Source organism: Delphinapterus leucas, chromosome 6, assembly GCF_059928025.1.
Source record: "Delphinapterus leucas isolate spDelLeu-1000000601 "Yukka" chromosome 6, BTC_Dleu_Yukka2, whole genome shotgun sequence".
In the NCBI taxonomy this organism is placed as follows: Eukaryota; Metazoa; Chordata; class Mammalia; order Artiodactyla; family Monodontidae; genus Delphinapterus; species Delphinapterus leucas.
In genome coordinates this window covers 90980170-90995227 of record NC_143134.1, presented here as the reverse complement: position 1 = coordinate 90995227, position 15058 = coordinate 90980170, and the positions used below count along the sequence as shown (strand labels likewise).

Sequence of the window (15058 nt, the reverse complement as noted above, 5' to 3'; positions counted from 1 at the left end):
AGGAAAAGAAAAGGACAGCTCAATAAATTAAAAACGCGTTTAAAAACTGAAGTCTTCCAAATCCTGTGCATTTTACACTATTGGCACATCTGGCCTCCCTGCTTCTCAGTGGCAGAAACCTTAAGCTTCTGCTAAATATGAAAATAATAGAATTTACAAGCTGTGCCAGGAAGTAAAACCAGGCAGGTTGGATGGTAAAAATGAGTGGGTCAAGGGCTGAGGCCATCCATCAGGAAGCTTCAGGAATGAAAGCTCGGAGACAGGGCAGCTCCTGGAGCACCGAATGCACTTTTAGATCTTTCACGGGAGGTGGGTGCAGTCACTTGTGTTAAGGGCTCTTCCAGCATCTGCCCCAGGGGACACTGCGGCAGGAGGCTCTGGAGAGGTATCTTGATTTATGGACTGCATTTCCCTGAGGTCAGGAAGAGCTGAGTCACAAGTTCAAATGAATATTTTCCAGTTATACCATCTTGTTATTTCAGCCACAGTGAAGGGAGGTGGATTTACAAAGTTGATTCTTCGTAACCCTTCTCCTCTGTCTTTGTCTTCTCTTCTCTTTGGGAAGACACTTTGGCTGAAGGGATTTTAGGCCATGATCCCTCATCACTGAAGCCTGAGCCTCTCTCTTCCATTGGCTCCAGGGACACAAGAGTGAGTGCCTGAGATGTCCTCTGTTCCTCCCGAGAGAGCTGTCTCCCCACTGCCCTCATCCAAGGGGCACCTCTGGGGGCAGCCATGCTGTATAGCATGTGATCCCTACCTCAGCTGACTGGGCAGAGTGGGTGCCTGGCTCAAAGGCAGCCAATTGAGTGGCTAGTCAGTGATCTATGTGGCTTGGATTTAAAAAAAAGAGTGAGCTGGTTGAATGAGCCCCTTCATTCCTTGGCATTTGTATTGGTTCCTGAGACTGCCCTAACAAAGTACCACAAACGGAGGGGCCTAAACAGCAGAAATTCATTGCCTCTCAGTTCTGGAGGCTAGAAGTCCAAAATCTAGGTGTGGCAGGGCTGGTCCTTCTTGTGGGGAGATCTGGGGGGTGAACTCATGGGGCTGAGAGATGGGGAACACGGCGTCCCAGAAGAGCCCAGTCCCTGCTCCCTCAGGCTTGGGCCGCTACGGCTCCTGCTGGAGTCCCATGAGACCCCCGCCCCACCACAATCCTTACGAGGCCCACCCTCTCCTCGCACACCCTCGCTGCACTCAGTTACCTCGAATGCATCCCTGCCCCTTGCGGCCAGACAAGTAAGAGACTGTCCCGGTTTGCCTCCTTCCTTTCTCCCCACCCCTTCTCATTCTCCCTGATGACGATTCTTCTTGGCCCACCTGTGCCCCTGGGCGCTGCCCTCTTACATCTCACACTCCCCCTGGGGGCTATCTCCAAGTGGGGTCAGCTACCAGTGATAAGCTGATGACCCTCGCAGGGTCTCGTGCTCTGTTGAGCGCATCTCCTGGAGTCCCTCAGGCTTCACGTGCCCAACCCGGAGGGCAGTCACCTCTCCGCCACCACCAGCCCCTCACCCTGCTGCCATCAGCCACCCAGGCCAGCACCTGGGGGTCAGTCCGAACCCTCCCCTCGACCCCCCCAGTTCTGGTGGGTCCCCACGCCTGTCAACCCTCTCTCTCTCTCTCTCTCATTTATTCTTTGGAATGCTATAGGGGTTTTTGTTGTTGTTGTTAGATTGTGGTAAAATACACAGCACAAAATGAACCATTTTAAGTGTATAGTTCTATAGGATTAAGTACATTCACGTTGTTGTACAGCCATCACCAGCATCCATGTCCAGAACTTTTCCATCTTTCCCAGCGGAGACTCTGTCCCCCTTTAAGCGCTAACTCCCCATCCCGCTCCCCCCAGACTCTGCAGCCACCATTCTGCTTTCTGTCTCTATGAATCGGACTACTCGAAGTGCCTCACCTGAGTGGAATCATACACTGTTGTCCTTTTGTGACTAGACTCCCATCTCTTTACCATCCCTTGTATCTGTCCCTCCTCTCCCTTGTTACGGCGACTGCCTTTTTTGGATCTGTGTTGTCACAACAGCCTCCCAACCCAGTTCCCTGCCTCAGTTCTGCTACCTTCCTGTCCACACGCAACTCAGCCTTCAAGTGATCTTTGTGAAAGTCACTTCTTTTTTTTTTTTTTTTTTTTTTTGCGGTACGTGGGCCTCTCACTGCTGTGGCCTCTCCCGTTGCGGAGCACAGGCCCCGGACGCGCAGGCTCAGCGGCCATGGCTCACGGGCCTAGCCGCTCCGCGGCATATGGGATCTTCCCAGACCGGGGCACGAACCCGCGTCCCCTGCATCGGCAGGTGGACTCTCAACCACTGCGCCACCAGGGAAGCCCAAAAGTCACTTCTGATGCTGCTCCTGAGCTGAAGCCACCTTCAACAGCCCCCATTATGACAGATGGAGCGCAAACTCCCCAGCCTGGGGTTTGAGGCCATCGGAGACCTGGTGGCCTCTGTGCCACCCCAGCTTCTAATCCCCGCACAGGCTTTCCCCTTCCAGCTGGACCCTCCACTCGCCCCCAGCAACTGAGCACCCCTGACATTCTGGGCCAAGCACACGCAGTCCTCTCAGCCTGGAGCACCCTCTCCCCACCTCCTCACTGGAGAGCCTCGGCCTCCCTGCAGTGCTTCCCTGCCCAGTGGAGGTGATCGTGGCTCCCACCTCCCAGCCCCCAGGCTGAACTGGGTTGGGGACAGCATCACATCTGACCAGCATCACACGCACAACTCAGGCTAAAGCCTCCGTTACTGCAGGTCAGTCAGGAATACAGACCCCCCGGAGCTGGGTGGACACCAGAATTCTATCCCAGGCTAGTGACCCCAAAGGGAAGAAAGTCAACTGTCCCTCGACTGGATGGGGCAGGGTAGGGTGTGGAAGAGGTAGACAAGTAGGGATTGGAAGTTTGGGGGGCTTACCTTCCTCAATGTTTAAGCTTTGGAAGAGGGTCACAAAATGTGACACAATAATTACACCCAAAACCAGTCCAAAGTGCAGAGACCTTTGCAACTTAAAACAAACAAACAAACAAACACTTTCATGCCTGCAGTTTCATGTCCCCTGCAGGGCAAGAAGTGAGAGTGCCTTGGCATGTTGTCATCTATGATTGGATCCAGACAGACAGGGGGAGGGAGACAGCTGGACCAAGAGGGCCCAGCTCTCCCAGGCACCATCTCGTGTCCCCAGGCAGCCCCTGTGTGATGGCCTGAGTGCTCACTTAGCCCTGATGAAAGACTCTCCCAGGCAGGACTGGCTACAGAATTTGCCGGGTCCAGTGCAAAATAAGACTGTGGAGTCCTGAGTTCAAAAACGGGAAAAAAGTGCCACTAAAGGTACCAAGACATAAAGTTTTTCCTTTCTCTCATGGTCTCTGTCTTGATCTGTCGTGGTGTCTTTAAAATGTATGACTGAATATCATGATCTACACAGGTGCCCGAGTGCTGTGACTCAGAGAGGGTACACCAAGTCCTCTGGCTGCCAGCTTCCCTCCCCTGCCAGATACAGGACAGACATGCTCTGCCCAGGTAGGGAGCGGGCAGTTGAGCCAGGCTCCTCCCCTTCCAATGGGGCCACTGCCCTAACACATGGAGATGGGTGATCCCAAGGGTATCCCAACCTCTGCACCAGGACAATAGATGCCTGGATCACGGGACGACAAGAGGCTTGCCCTGCAAGGTTGCCAGCCGAATGCAGCCAGGGCGAGAGCCCCAGTAGTAGCTGGGCAGTGGTGGGGAGGGGGAGGCTGGTAGGACCTGGGGGCGCCAGGAGGCGAAGCAGCTGGAGTCTGAGAACCCATCCTCAGGAAGCAGAGAGGCAGCAGGAGATGGGACTTCGTGCGGGACCTCAAAGCCCTGGTGCACACTTCACTGTCCATGGGGCTTCACTTTAAAATATAAATCCAAAGATAAAATTAAGAATTACAAGAAATCGACTGCCGAGCATTCAACCAAGCACAGAGTGCTTCTGAGAGCAGGGCTCTGTACAACCGACAACCTGTTCCCAGCCCTCTTCCCAGGACACACACCCTGAAGGCTCCAGGGCTAGACTCAGCCTTGGCTCACCTGGGATGGTCCTTTTCTTCTCTAGTATCCTCCAACCCACTGGGATCTCCACTCCCTGGGGTCTATTGGAAGCTGGAGCCCTTGTGCAGTGGCAGAAGGACACTGGGATAGGAGTCAGGGGATTCGATTACAAGTCCTGACTTTGGTTGAGGATGTGCTGTGTGGTCTCGAGCAAGTTGCTGTACCTCTCTGGATCTCAGTTTCCACAACCTAATTCGTTGAGTGAGTGTTTACTGAGCACCCACGTCGTCCAGGGCATAGTGGGCCTTTGTGGGAGAGACACAAATTAATAGGAGAGTTCCGGCCCTCAGGAAGCTTGCAATTAAGTCGGGAGGATAAGACTCACACAGAAATCCCTGGGGTGGCATCATACACATCCTCTCTTCACCCACCACCCTCAGAGGGAGGTTGAGCTGGGCCATTAGCCCCACTTTACAGATGATGTCTCCTCTTGGGCCAGCCTGGTGGCAGGTGAAAGCATGGACTAGGGGTCATGCAGGCTTGGGCTAAAATCCCTGTCCTGGCTCTAACTGGTGGGGCAATCTTGGGCATGTCACTTAGTGCCTCTGAGCTTCATGGATTCATTTGTAAGGTGAGGGCACAACCTGTACCTCTGAAGGGGTGCTGTGAAGAAGCAGTGACATAAAGGATGGGGCAGTTCAGATGGCTGGTTTCCTTCCCTCTTCCTCAGTTTCATGAAGCTTCAGCCCAATAAGCCAACCCTACAAGCATCAGATGGGTGGACATGGCTGGGTAGCCATGAGAAAGGTTTGGGGGTTCTCAAGTGACTGTCTACCCAACATAAATCAACAGTGTGAGGCGCTGGCCCTCAAAGCCATGGTGTGATCTCAGCTGCATCAATAAAGGTACAGGGGACAAAGTAAGGGCGATGATGGCCTTGCTAGGCTTCAGGCTGGAGCTCAGCTCTGGGCCCCCACTCTTGCACTGGGGGTGTGTGATTATTTTTTCTTTTTATAATAAGGCATCGGTTGGGCTTCCCTGGTGGCGCAGTGGTTGAGAGTCCGCCTGCCGATGCAGGGGACGCGGGTTCGTGCCCCGGTCCGGGAGGATCCCACATGCCGCAGAGCGGCTGGGCCCGTGAGCCATGGCCGCTGAGCCTGTGCGTCCGGGGCCTGTGCTCCGCAACGGGAGAGGCCACAGCAATGAGAGGCCCGCGTACCGCAAAAAAAAAATAATAATAATAAGGCATTGGTTATATACAGTCAAGTGGGCAAGTCTTAAGAGCACGGCTCACTGAATCTTCCCATATGCATACACCTATGTAAACACCACTCAGATGAAGATATAGGCCATTTCCAACCCGCCAGAAGGCTTTCTCATCCCCCTCCCAGTCCCTCTCCCTCAAAGGTAACAACTATTTGGACTTTTAAAGCCTTCTAATAAATTAGCTTTGACTGTTCTTGAACATCATATAAATGGACACATATAGAGGGTGTGTTCTTGCATCTGGCTCCTTTCAGATGCAACTTTATATCTGTGAGATTCATCCACGTTGTGTGTTAAGAGTGGCAGGTGACTCTTTTTTGTTGATGTGTAGTATTCCATTACATGAACTATACCATAATTTGTTTGTTTACTCTACTGTTAATGGACATTTAAGTTATTTCCAGTATTTGGTAATTATAAGTAGCCCTACGATGGCTTTTGGTGGGAATAATCACTTATTTCTCTTGGGTATGTACCTGGAGCAGAATTTCTGGATCACAGAGTTGGCATACACTTAGTTTCAGTAGGTACTGTCAGAAAGTTTCCCAAAGTAATTGTACAATTTTACACCCCCTCCAGCAGGGTTTGAGAGTTCCAGTTGTTCCACATCTTTGCTAATTCTTGGTATTGTCGGTACTTTCCTTTTTAGCCATTATGGCGGGTGGGTAGTGGTATCTCATTGTGCATTTCCCTGATGACTAAGGATGCTGAGCACGTTTCATATGCCTACTGGCCATATGGGCGACCTCTCCTGTGAATTGGGCCTTTTCTCTTGAGTGGTGCTGGCCGAGTCCAGAGAAGGGGGGCAGGGTGTCATATGAAGAACAGTTGAAGGGCCGGGGGAACATGGTCACACTCTGCAAACTTCTAATGGGCTGACCTGGGGAAGAAGGAACAAAAGTGGTCTGTGGATGCCAGCGCTCAGAAGACATAGATTTACTGAGGTGACCAGGACATGGATTTCCGATCAGCGCAATGAATTGTCTAAAAATAAAAAATGTCCAAGGAGGCACTGGGCTGATTCAGGAGGTGGTGAGCGCTTGTTATGCCAGGCATGTGAGCAGAGATGCTAGAGCCCTAGATGAGGTTTTCCAGAGACGGCTGACGTCTCGACTGATGGTGGGTTTTAGGAGTTGACAAGATGAGATTTCAGGCCTATGAAGGCCTGGTTCTGTTATGTAAGACATGTTTGGAGCCACTGAGTGGAGAGCATGGGGACACAGAGATGATCAGCTCTCTTTAAAAAAGACTTGTTTCCTGGCCTGTTTGCATTATTCTCCCTGGCTGATCTCATTCTCTTAGTCATACGGGAAAGTACCTTCTGAAAAAAGCAGGGAAACAAGACACAGCATTTGACTCCGTCGCTCTCTGCAGTGACTCTGGGCCCCATCCCAGTTCACACGGAGCCTCAAAGGTCCACACGTCAAAGCTGTCAAAGGGTTTAAATTAGAAAAGCACGTGTGTGTGCATGCACCATTGTGTGTTTTCATTTTGCACCTCTCGAGGTCATCACGGTGTATGAGTCACTGAACGAATCATCGTAAGCAAGAGGGTTCCAGGAAAAGACGCTGAACCCATCGCCCTGTCCCAGCTGGCCTGCCCACCGGCCCTGCAAACCCTGCCGTACTCCACTCTGTGGTTCCTTCTCCCCACCTCTCTGCAACTGCCCCGGCTCAGGCCACCACGCGCTCTCACCAGCCTCTGCCTCTTCCATGGCCTCCTTCTCCACACCAGCTGAAAAGGGTACTAGCAAGCCAAATACTAATACCAAGGGGAGGGGCCGTCAGAGTTCTGTCATTAGAAGCATCATCTTATTGCACTCCACCCCCACCCCCCAAGACTGAAAGCTACTTGAAGGCAAGCATCCTTGTCTCCCATGGTCCCTGCTTCTCTCAGGTGCTGAAGTCAGTTTTGTTGAATAAGTGAATGAATGAATGCTTGGCATTATTACTGACTTTGACAGCCTTAAGACAAAAGCCTCGGTGGAATAAAAGCTGGCTCGTAGAAAAGCTTGTGAACTAACTCCTGTTCTCACCATTTCATACACGTGAACTTTGCCACCTCGCCTCACAGCAGGGGTTAACATAGGCACAGGTTTAGGAAGCATGTTTTTGTATCTTCTACAAAGTCAATATGAAAAGTAGCATGGGCAATACCAAAAGGCAAAAGGCAAGTTGGGGGGAAAATATTTGTCGCACGTTGAACAAAGGGCTAATTTTTTTTTAACAGAGTTCCTAAATTTAAAAAAAAAAAAAAAGAAAAGAAGAGTCCAGTGAAAATGTGGGAAGAGGAAAAGAACAGGCAATTCACATAAAAAGAAACACCAACGGCTAATAAGCCTATGAACAGAGAATGAAACCCACCCATAATAAAAGTAAATTGAGAGAGGAGACATCAGTTCTCCTCTATCAGATTAACAAAGATGAAAAAGTCTGAGAATCTCTGGTGTTGACAAGATGTGGAGGAGACCAACATTCTCACACAGAATAGAAGGACACACTGGTACACCCTCTCTTGAGGCAAGTTAAGTCATATCTATCCAAATGCACACACGCTTTGACATAGCAACTCCACTTCTAGGAATTTATCCTGCCAGTTTACTCACTGAATTGTACAAAGATATATGTACAAATCATCTGGTTATTATCTATCTTAGCAAAAAACTGGAAACCACATAAAAGTTCATCAATAGGGCACTGGGTAAATGAATTATAATGTAGACATACAACAGAATGCTATTAACACCGTCCTTGAGGCTACCATTGCCTGTTATGTCAATGTACCTTCTAACAGCATGCATTATTCTGTACGTACCGCATACTAGCCACAGTGCTAAACTCTTTACGTGGATAATTTCATGCAATCCTAATAACTCTGAAGGAGGTACTTTTTAATTCCCATTTTAGCTGAAGAAACTGAAATGCAGTAATCTGACTGCATCAGTTTTCTAGGGCTGCCATAACAAATTACCACCAAGTGGATGGCTTAAAACAGCAGAAATGTATCCTGTTGCAGTCGGAAGGCCAGAAATTGGAAATTAAGATGTGGGCAGGGTTGGTTCCCTTTGCAGGCTCTGAGGGAGACTCTGTACCTTGCTTCTCTGGCTTCTGGTGACTGCTGGCAATCCTTGGCATTCCCTGGCTTGTACCTACATCACTCCAATCTCTGCCTCTATTGTCACGTGGTCTTCTTTCCTGTGTATGTCCACTCCACTTCTCATAAGGACACCAGTCATTGGGTTTAGGGCCCACCCTAGCCCAGTATGACCTCAGCTTAACTAATTACTTCTGCAAAGGCCCTATTTCCAAAGAAGGTCACTTTCTGAGGTTCCGGGTGGACATGACTTTTCAGAGGATACTATTTAACCTACTACAGTGACCAAGGTAACAAAGCTAGTAAGTAGTAGAGCCGGGATTTGAATCCAGGGGGCAATGTGTGCTCGTTACCACTGCTCCATGCTGCCTTCCCATAACAGCTCCCACTTTCATAACACTAACAATGTCCCAGGCACTGACTTAAGCATTTTACATATAATAACTAATTTACTCCCCACAACAAGCCCACTTCATACATGTGCAAATAGAGATTCCCCACAATAACCCCATATTACAGATGGGGAAACTGAGGCACGGGGAGTTAAAAGTTACCTGAGTTTATGCAGCCCATAACTGACAGACCTTAGATTTGAACCCAGGGAGGTATGTTCTTAACCACTATGCAAAACTGCCTCCCAACACTCTGAGAATTAGGGCTAAGAAAACATTTCTTTCTCCTGAAGGACTGGTCTTTTTTAATCAGACATGATGTGGTCTCCAGTTCATTGCTTCTCCCTTTCCCCTTCAGCTGATTTGAGCGTCCAAATAGAGTTGCCGTCATTCAGCTAGGACACTGGCATATTTTCTCTCCTTAATCTGTGTTGGGCATTTTGAAAGGCCTTCAGGGAGACCCATGCGCCCACGCAAATGACATGCAAACTGTTGTGTGCATGGATATATTCATTTTTCTGGAGCAAGAGTCCATGGCTCCCATCAGGTTCTCAGAGCTTCATGATCCTAATTTTCAAGCTTTCTGCCCTCCCTCCCTCCCTCCCTCCCTCCTTGCTTTCTCTTTTCTGTTCTCATCAGTTATGTTGCCTATGCCGGTTCATTAAGCAACCTCATACCCTTTTAATGGTGTAAGTGGAACGTAGTATAAAACCCAGAAACAAATGCGCGCAATGTTTCCATTCAGTCTGACTTTTTAAATCTTCCTGGGTTTGCGTGGAGGAAGTCCGCCTTCCTGACTCTCCTCTCTGTTGTCTTTTGAGTGCTTCTGAGGCGGGAGTCCGGTTCCCACCCCGGCACGGGCCAGGTGCTCACCTTGCGCTCATAGATAGCAAACTTGTAAGCAGTGTGCGCTGAAAAAGCCAATCGGACACAGAAGCCTGGAGCTCTGGCGCTCAGGGGGGTTTCTAGGCTGACCAGGAACTGGGCAGTGTGACCTTAAAGCCTTGTCTGGGCCTAAATTTCTCCGGAAAGCAAGGGAGAAGCCAGGAAGGCAGAAGTAGGTGGAAAGAACCCGCAGCTGCAAGCCTGACCCTTCCCGCTGCCTGCCATCCCTGGAACTTCCTCCTTGCCAACATGCTGCAGCCACGTGCCCCCAAGCCCCGCCCCCAATCACCTGCCCCCTCACCAATCCCCGCCCCCTGTGCATCCCATCACCTGGGCCTTCCCACGTGCCCACCACGCACCACACGTCCCGCCCCCATGCCCCACATGCTCCACCGCGTTCTTCTAGCCCCTGCACGTGACCCATCATGCTCCTCATGCCCCGTACATTGCTCATAAAGACAAAAACAAAACAACCAAACAACAACAACAAAATCCCAGAAAGAGCCCTTGATTTTTGACTTTGAGTCAAGGCTTAAATGAATTCATTTGTAGATTTTAATAGAAATACTATCTTTTTTTTTTTTTTTTTTGCAGTATGCGGGCCTCTCACTGCTGTGGCCTCTCCCGTTGCGGAGCACAGGCCCCGGACGCGCAGGCTCAGCGGCCATGGCTCACGGGCCCAGCCGCTCCGCCGCATGCGGGATCTTCCCGGACCGGGGCACGAACCCGTGTCCCCTGCATTGGCAGGCGGACTCTCAACCACTGCACCACCAGGGAAGCCCTACAAATACTATCTTAATGCAAAGGCCAAGGGAAAACTTTGAGATAATCAGCACTCACCTTGATGGTCAAAGTCTGGTGGTCAGTGTATGCAGGATAAGCCTCACATTATGATGTGTATTAGCGCTTATTAGGAATTATTAAGCCTATTATTTAATAAGCTTATTAGAAACAAGGAGCTTGTTAGAGATTCAGAGTCTCAGGTCCCCTCCTAGGCCTACTGAGCCGGCATCTGCATTAACAAGATCCTGAGTATCTCCAGTGCTAGAGAAGCACTAGTGTAGAACACAAGGATTCTGATTTCTCAAGTTTACCAAACCCTGGAGAGCACTTGGGTTTTTCTGGAATACACATCCCAATTGGATGACCTGGAATAATTCCTATTGGGGTTCACTATGCTATCTATAAAAAGGGGTCATTATACCGGCCCTTCCTCCCTTACAGGATTACTGTGAGTTTCAGATGAGATCATGGGTTCATTCTATTTATTGTGAGGGGGTTGAGGGGCTGCAGGGTTGGTGGGGAGCAGAACAGGTGTGGTTTCTGCCCTCACGGAGCTGACGGGGTGGTGGGATGGGAAAACATGTAGATAATGTTGTGTGATTGTCACGGTTACCTCAGGGCTTTCATTTGCTTAGTCTTTTACATATTCTTTCATTCAGTGATCAGTCACGAATTAAAACATAAAATCCTTGCACTCTGCCAAGCGCTGAGCTCTGAGCCCGACACTGGGGAAGCAGAAATATCAGTAAATGAGCCATGAACTCTGCCCTCAAGGATCTATCAGTCTAGTCAGAGATAAGGATGTAAGCAGCTGGTCACACTTAGAACACACTATGGCTGGTTCTCTGAGGTCCATTCAGGGGGCTGTGGGAGCACAGGTGGGGCAATGAGGCGCTTTGATTTAAAGGAGGATTACAAGTTTGCCAGGTTGAGAAGGAAGAGGACAGCATTCCAGGCAGAAGGAACAGCAGGGGCAAAGGCAGCAAGGCATGCAGTCACATATGCTTGCACCATGACCAGGTGTAGAGAACTGGGGGGCATGTCAGGAGATGGTTTGGAGAAGTAGCTTGGGGCCACATCTTAGATGGTCCTCGTGTCGGATGCCAAGGAATCTGGTAGGAAATGGGGAATCCCTGAATGAAGAGGAATAACACTATCCGAGCTACGTTTCACAAAACTCTTTTAACAGCAGCATGAGAAGAAAAGACTGGGGTTAAAAAAAGAGAGAGAGAGAAAAGACGGGCGCAGAAAGACTCTTAAGAGGCTCTGCTAATAGCTCAGGGCGAGAGATGACAAAGTACTCGACTGGGGATAGAGATGAATAGAAGAGATGTTAAGGAAGGTAGAATTGATAGGACTTTTCACCAAATGAATGGGGTGGTGAAAGGTATGGAGGTTTTTGGCTCAGAGCCTGGGTGGATGGTGTTACTGTTAACCAAGAAGGGGGGACCCTGGAGGGAGACTGGGTGGTGAGCCTGAGTTGGGCCTGTTGGGTGTGAAGTGCCTTTGGGACACCCTCTTGGCTTTGTCCCCTAGGCTGGAGTCACGGATGCCTAGAGCTGAGGAGCGTGGTCCAGGCTGGACACAGGAATTTGGGAGTTCTGAGTGTATAGGGAGTAGTGGGAGCCCTGGGAGTGGATGGGACTATAGGAGGGTGTGGGGTGAAAAGGAATAGGGTTGAGAGTGGCACTAATATTTAAGGGATGTGAAGAGATGAGTCCATGAAGGAGGCTGAGTGAGGCCAAGAGGATTTCTGCCTCATCACCCACAAGAATCATCTCCCAGGAACAGTCCTGGAGACACCTCCCTAGAAGCCCCGGAGTGAGCGGTGGCTGGGGCTGGGGATCTGAGAAGGAAGAACTGAAACAGAGACAGCACTTTCACAAATCTCTTTTTCTCCGAGAGAAAGGATGTAAGAAAAGGAGAAACAAAAGAAATGCTTGAGTTTGTTTCGTTTTTCAGATCAAAAACAGATCCAGCACCTCCTAACATCGAAGAAAACCTCCTAGACTGTCCTAGGTTGACTCCAGTGAGCTCATTCTTTCGTTATCATTAAGAGCAAAGAAAGTCTGGTTTTGTCATGATTAACCAAAGGAGGATTTTACAAAACAAAACAAGAGACAGGAAATGGTCCCCAAATTATGCCATCTGCTTCATGTTTTTCCATACAAACAAGCCTGTCGCTTTAAACTGATAATGGCTCCTAGCAGCCAAATAATTGATCTACTTGGTGTTTTGGCTTTAAGTGAAGAGTGAACTGGCCTCTTTAGAAATGTTGGCAGCCTGGCTGGTCCATTAGTAAGACAGAAAAATCAAAACACTGACTGGAAAAGGTCATTATGACTGGGCTCAGCAGGAGTCATCGATACATGACGTCATTTCAGAAACAAGCAAGCCAAGGTCGTGAGCCCCCTGGACAGAGTCAAACTACCCTTTGCGGCCCATCACCACCCTCCTTCACAGATACTGAAGTCTCCCAAGAGGACACCAGGGTCTGAGCCAGGACTGGCTTCATTTTACCCTTTCTTTGCTCAGCCTGAATCTAGAGGAATGTGATTTTGGAGCCTGTGACATTCAGCAGGTCATTAAGGAAGGCCCTCAGTCCTCCTATGTGCATGTCCCTTAGATGCTCTTTTCACCTCTTCCCCTCTCCCAGGTCTATCTCTGCCTCTTTTCACACTCCTCAGCCCAGAAACACCCGCCTCCCCTTTCGGCCCTGTCTCCAGCTCCTACTACCTTCTCTCTTCCTTCCTTTCTCCTCCAAGCTTTTAGAAGAGCTGTGGGCTCTGTCTCCAAATCTTCGGCTCCCATTAGCTTCTTCTTCCTCTCGCTAGCATTAACATCATTGCAGGTACCAAGCACAGGACCAAGGGCTTTCCCTGCATCATCCCCCTTAATCCCAACAGCAACCCATCTGAAATGGATGCTATTATTATCCCCTTGTACAGAGGAGGAAACGGGCTCAGACAGGCTGGGTCACTGGCTTCAGTAAAGCAGTGGCAGATCCCATTTTTGAACCCTCTGCAATGCCCTGGCCAAAGTCACCCAATCATGGTGGCCCTTTCCCAGTCCTCTTCCCCTCTGTCTCTCTGCACCAGCTGGCACTGCCAATCTCTCTCCTCCCTTGGCTCTTGGGAACCAGTTTCTCCCGTTCTTTCCTTCCTCTTCATAGGGTGAGTTCCCCTGGATTTCATCCCTGGCGCTTCACTTTTCTCATGATAGAAAGTCTTCCAAGGGAAGCTCTGAGTCCTCTTAATTCCAGGTCCACTGGAAAGCATCTTGCCCACCCCCTCATTGCTCAAGGTCACTCTAAGTGGGTGGCAGAGCTGGGGCTGGAGCCAGGTGTCCTAATCTCCAGGTCAGCCCATTACTCAGAGCTGCCACTACCTACTCTTAGTTTTTGTGGTTTTTTTGCTGAGCAGCAGGAAGCAGCCCAACCCTGGAGGAGGGAGAAACTGTGAGACCCTGATAAGGTGGGGCGGAGGCTATTTTTAGAGGACACTGGCTTTCTACTTAGGCTGGGAGGAACTTAAGAGCCAGGATCTTCTAAAACGTGGGTTTGCAAGACTGGCTCATTAAATAGAATTAACACATCTAAGTGACAGCACTCCTTGCTTTCACTCTCTGCCTGTTGGTTGTGTTGCTCGAATTGATGAGAACCTCACTATTTGTCTCCATTTCCTCTTAATTCTGTGAGGCTTTAAGATGGCTTTGGAAAAAATATATGATAGAAAGTAAAGTAGAAACAAAAATGAAACTTCAGGATGAGGGCGTTATTGTCTGAGCAAGGGGAAGTCCTGGACAGCAGCAGACCAAAGAACAGGGGGTGTTGAACAGATCCCCAAGACCTGCCTGAGCAGCAGGAAGTGTCAGGAAAGACATGAGAAAGGCTGGTGGAGACTGCCTGGCATGTCCAGCAGCGTGTGACCTTGAGCAGGGGGCTCTGCAGCCCCTCGCCAGGAACAAAATGTTTGTCACCACTGGGTGAAAAATGGGAATTTTTTGGGTTCCCCCACTGAGGGCCCAGAACCTGGATTAGGGTCTGGTTTTGTGATTCTACAGGGAAAAGTTTAGGCCAGGTAATATGCAAGAGTTTGAGAGGGCCAAGGTCAAGGCTAGAAAAGATGGGGAGGGGGTGTGCCTGCAGAGCTCCGAGGCAGCATCACAGACACCAAATAGTCGGGGAAACAGAAGCCAGGGAGCGGCTGGACTGGAGCCTCTAGCCCTGCTCAGTTCATTGGGTCTAAAGCTGTTTGACTCACAAGCTTCTTTGCGAAGGTGATGGCTGCCACCCAGCACAGATGCCCATAATCACCGTGGAGCGCGCTTCCTGGGTGTGTACTGCCCAGGCTTTCCGAGGGTCCTACTGGGTCTTAGTATAAGATCCGAGTCAGAGGGACCGCCAAAGTCTCTGGTCTCCGCAACCCTTCCGGATATGCGCGGCTGTGCCTCCAGCGTCTCAGGCCCAGAGCCGGTGAACAGGTGGGGGGAGCGCCGGCGGTCAAGAGCGCGCCCTACTGCTCTCACGGCCCTGGCCACGAGCTCTATCGCGGGAACCAAACCCCGCTCCTACAAATGGGGAAACCGAGACCCAGGGAAGGGAGGAGGCTT

The 15058-nt window shown here is 50.1% G+C and overlaps 1 protein-coding gene across 1 annotated transcript in view; it reads right to left on the bottom strand.

Moving 5' to 3' along the window:
* Positions 1-15058, bottom strand: part of TMOD1 (tropomodulin 1) — an 86079-nt gene that overhangs the window by 65050 nt on the left and 5971 nt on the right. The gene's annotated exons all lie outside the window — the stretch shown is intronic.